The sequence below is a fragment of the Microcebus murinus genome, chromosome 26, assembly GCF_040939455.1.
Source record: "Microcebus murinus isolate Inina chromosome 26, M.murinus_Inina_mat1.0, whole genome shotgun sequence".
In the NCBI taxonomy this organism is placed as follows: domain Eukaryota; kingdom Metazoa; phylum Chordata; class Mammalia; order Primates; family Cheirogaleidae; genus Microcebus; species Microcebus murinus.
Window position 1 is genome coordinate 305,678 of NC_134129.1, and position 5,521 is coordinate 311,198.

The window sequence follows — 5,521 nt, forward strand, 5'->3', positions numbered from 1 at the left end:
ATCACAACATCCTTGTTAGAGCCCTTAACCCTGCCCACACTTTTGTAAATAATCCTGCTTTTAAACTCTCCTCAGCTAAATTATTTGAGTTTCCCAACTGTTTCCTGCTGGGTCTCTGGCTAATACAGACACCTAGTAGATGTATTGCTAAATCACACTTCAACTAAAGGGGTGGGATAAACAAAGAGAGTTATTTAGGTTGGTAAAGAAAAAAATCTTAACATTATGCTACCAACAACAGTTTCCATAGTCCAAAGGAAATGCAGGCAAGAAGTCAAACCATTCTCAGAAGGTCCTCTTAAGGTTGTCTTTAGTTCTTAAATCTGTGCTAAGGTCTGTGTCTTACAGTAAGAACACCATCTTCACCCTACTTCTTTTTTTTTTTTTTTCATTTTGAACACTTCTATCACAGGTTATCACCTTACTTCTAATGTGCAATGCTACACCCAGTCTTTGCTAAAACTCCTTCCCCTATATAGAAAGGATGGCCTTATCACATGATTTACAGCCCTTCTAAAACAGTGCATATTCAATATTTGGAGTTGTTTAGTCAAAAACAATGCCTTGGAAACTCCTAACAAGACAGTTCTTTTTATGTTCATTAGCACTCTCCAAGACCCATAGAACAATCCCAGAGGACACAGGCAGTACAGTCCAACTTTAACTTTTCCCTCTAGTGTGAATTGCAAAAAATGCCTCTTTCTTATTTCAGTTGTCTAACAGATAACTATTAGATCACACACACACATACACATCTCCTAAGGAGAAATATGAATTCTCCCCAGAGACAGTACACTTTGTTAATACAGTATTGGCCTACAAATAGTTGATGAAACTGACAACTAACTACCCTAAAAATCTAGGTTTCTGTCTTCTTTTGAAAATAATCAGAAGAGCAAGGCATACTGAGCCCATGTTTCTACACGGCCTTGATCCATCGGAGCTGAGTAGACATTGCACTTCCTGGATGGGACATTGACTCCCTATGCACCCCAGTCCTCATTGCACCAAGCCTCGCTTTTTACTCAGTCACAGTATCTGGGTAGACCCTGCAGACGCTTGAGTTTGCAACGCCTAATTCCACTCCTTTGAAAATTGTGCTGAGTCTGTCAGAATAAGAAACAGGTCTATTCCTGAAGAATGAACCTCTTAATGGTTGTTCCATTAGCCAAAAGCACCAGGCCAAAGCTTTGAAATTACCACAGTGTCTGACTAGATTCTTAGGTAAGATGCATTTGCCTTTCATATTCTAAGCAATTCATCTAAGGTTTCTTCCATCAGAACCATGTATGTTTAATAATTATTTACACCATTTGCTCCTTTTTGTAAGTGGGGGATGTTTTGTATCCCAATGGTACCCTTTTCTATTTTATATACATTCGAACACATTAGAAACTATTAGTCAAACCAGGTTAGGTAAACCTAGCTTTCAGTAAATTAGTCTCAGCTCACTCAATTCATGCTTTTTAATTAAATGAACTATTAAAATTTTTTTCGTTGGAACCCTGTAGTGTCTGTCCAGTTTGAGTTAGTTTTATATGCTGCAGAACTGTAACGTAGTCCTAACTCAGACATTTTTTGTCCTCTCCAGCCCAGAAAATTTGTGTTTGAAGCCTGTCCACTACCAACACTTTTATTTATTTATTTTTTTGGAGACAGGTTCTTTCTCTCTTGCTGAAGCTACTAGAGTGCAGTGGTGTCATCATAGCTTGCTGCAACCTCAAACTCCTGGGCTCAAGCCAACCTCCTGCCTCAGCCTCTTGAGTAGCTGGGACAGCAGGTGTGCGCCACCATGCCTCGGATAATTTTTCTTATTTTTTGTAGAGATGAGGTGTCAGTATTGCCCAGGCTGGTCTTGAACTCCTGGCCTCAAGCAACCCTCCCACCTCAGCTTCCCAGAGTGCTAGGATTACAGGCGGGAGCCACTGTGCCCAGACCCAACCCATTATTTAAACTTTATCTTCTACGTTACATTTGGAAATATAATGGAACATTTTACTTAATTTATTAAATTGATATTGTACTGAGGTTGTAACTTACTAAATGGAATCTCCATTGCAGAAAAAACTTATTTTGAAAGTGCTGAAACTTTTAAGACAATGTCAATTCAAACGTAGCCATGTTCCTAGTCATGACTGGCTTAAAAATAATGATAAAGAAAACATTATCTTGTTGTAACTGTAGTACATACTCTATTGGCCAACTTTCATGCAATCAATTAACCAAACTCACCCTTTCCAATGCCCCGGTAAATATACTGACCCACGACACCCTGAAAATTTGGCTGGTAATCTGATCTTTAGGCTACTCACCATTGCACCTATGAATAGAGTTTTATACTTGATTTTATTGTTTTCCCAAACCTGTTTATGCTTGTTGATGAAGCATAAGAGTAAGAAGAAAGTGTTTTTTATATGAAAACTAATTTCAATGCTTTGGAAAGACTTGAAAAAGGCAAGTTGCTAAAACCATTGTTGCCAAATTTGGGGTAACAAGAAAACTATAAAATATGGAAAAAAGAATAAATGTTTAGAAGAAATTCATCCTTCAGACTGTTCCACAAGTCTTTGTTCCACTTTAATCCAAATACTTATTATGTTGCATTTGCTATGGTGCCAGGCAAATGTTCTAAGTGCTTAAACACATTAACTCATTTTATTATCTTCTGAGGTAGATACTATTATTACTTTCATTTTACAGCTGAGGAAATTAAGGCTCAGAGAGGTTAGGTAAGATCCTCTAGATAATTATGTGGTGGAGCCCCATTTTAAACCTGAGAATTCTGAGTTCTAGCTGTAGACTGGATATAATATGAAACTTATTATGGCTATATTGTATGGAAAAAAACAAAAAAAATTCAGAATACTAATCAGCAGACCCATATTTAAAAGAAGAGTTTAGCAAATGAATAAGTTTTATACATTTTGAGTGAAAAGAAAATGTTTAACGTATGTACTTATCATTTTCTATGATTAAGTAGCCACTGATTCTAATTGAGTTAAATAAGGAGCTTTTCTTTATTAAGAGAGACATAGGGTCATGCTATAAAAAGGGTGTGTTTTGGCCGGGTGCGGTGGCTCATGCCTGTAATCCTAGCTCTCTGGGAGGCCGAGGCGGGCGGATTGCTCAAGGTCAGGAGTTCAAAACCAGCCTGAGCAAGAGCGAGACCCCGTCTCTACTATAAATAGAAAGAAACTAATTGGCCAACTGATATATATATATATAAAAAATTAGCCAGGCATGGTGGCGCATGCCTGTAGTCCCAGCTACTCGGGAGGCTGAGACAGAAGGATCGCTCGAGCCCAGGAGTTTGAGGTTGCTGTGAGCTAGGCTGACGCCACGGCACTCACACTAGCCTGGGCGACAAAGCAAGACTGTCTCAAAAAAAAAAAAAAAAAAAAAAAGGGTGTGTTTTCTCATGGGAGAAAAGATAGAATTTAACATTAAAAACAACAGAACAATCTTTTCAACAAATGGTGCCTGGACAACTGAACATCTATATGCAGAAAAATAAGCCTCCTCACTTACCTCAAACCTTACACAAAGTTAATGCAAAATGGATCGGGCCAGGCACGGTGGCTCACGCTTGTAATCCTAGCAGTTTGGGAAGCTGAGGCAGGAGGGTCACTTGAGACTTGAGGCCAGGAGTTCAAGACCAGCCTGAGCAACATAGCAAGACACCTCCCCCGACCCCTAGAAAAAACAGAAAAATTAGCTGGGTGTGGTGGTGCCTCCTGCACTCCCAGCTACGTGGGAGGCTGAGGCAGGAGGATCGCTTGAGCCCAGGAGTCTGAGGTTGCTGTGAGCTAGGATCGTGTCTGTGCACTCTACTCAGGCTATAGAGTGAGATCCTGTCTCAATTTAAAAAAAAAAAAAGAAAAGAAAAGATCATAGACTTAAATGTAAAGCATAAAACTATAAAACTTCTATAAGAAAACATAGAGAAAATCTAGGTGGCCTTGGATTTGGCAATGAAATTTTAGATATAACACTACAGGCACAATCTATGGAAGAAAAATTGATAAACTGGACTTTATTAAAGTTTAAAAAGTTTGCTCTATGAAAGGCATGTTAAGAGAATGAGAAAACAAGCCACTTCTTGGTAGAAAATATTTGCAAGCCATATATCTCATAAAAGACTTGTATTCAGAATATGTGGAGAACTCCATTATTGTAATAATGCTAAAATGAATATTTTTGTGCATAAATTTTTTGCTAAGTTTTTGAGCATATAAAAAAATGATAGAGCTCTAGAAGGATAATTACTAGGCCAGAGAATATGAACTATTTAAAGAATCTTAACTTTTAAAAAGTAATATTTTATTTTTTGTGAGAAAATTAATTATTCTACTAAGTCCAAATGAGGCAGAGGAGGTAAGAACAAAGAGCCCTGAAAAGGAAATGAAGATACACAAAACAGTTAACAAAAAGCAGAAATAGGATTTGGAAACCAACTTATGTGGTACTTACTACATGCCCAGAATTGTTCTCGGCACTTCAAATATATATTCATTTTATCCTGTGACAACAACTCTATGAAGTGAGTACTGTTATATTATGACCATTTTAGAGATAAGGAGATTGAGGTATAGATGGTTTTTTAAAAACCGTGGCAAAGCCACACAGCTGGTAAGTAGAGGAAATGGCATTGAAACACAAGGTTTAGCTCCAGTCTACAATCTCTCAGTTATCATACTATACTGTCGCTGAAATCAACAAGCATTTGTCAAATGTCTACTATTCAGAAGGCATTGTATAAGACATAAGAAGAATACGAAGGAATAATTTAGCCCAGGCTGCCAGAGATTTCATTAGAATGTGTAGGTGTGAAAACAGGTAAAGATGTAAAAAACATTCAAAGGAGCCTGAATTTTAGGTAAATTGGTCATTAACAGCAGTGACCATTAAGTAAACAAGCTTTAGACAAATTGACTTCAGACTAATTTATTTTATTTTATTTTTGAGACAGAGTCTCACTGTGCTCCCTGGGCTAGAGTGCCTTGGTGTCAACCTAGCTCACAGCAACCTCAAACTCCTGGGCTCAAGCAATCCTCCTGCTTCAGCCTCCTGAGTAGCTGGGACTACAGGTATGCACCACCATGCCCAGCTAATTTTTTCTATATATTTTTAGTTGGCCAATTAATTTCTTTCTATTTTTAGTAGGGTCTCGCTCTTGCTCAGGCTGGTTTTGAACTCCTGACCTTGAGCGATCCTCCAGCCTCAGCCTCCCAGAGTGCTAGGATTACAGGTGTGAGCCACCGCGCCCAGCCCAGACTAATTTATTTTAGTTAAGCAATTTTAGGCAACTATTTGTGTCTTTGTTTAGAAGAAGTGGTTTCTTTCTTTTTTTTTTAATTATTATTATTATTTTTTAAGACTAGTCAAGTGCAGTAGTGAGGAGAGGGGAAAGTAGTAGAACAAGGAGTTCAATCCGTAACTGACTGTGAACAAGAGTATCTACCATGAAAACACGTGAGAGTCTGAGGATAGTGGGATGAGCTGAGTTCTCTTTGCCCCAGAG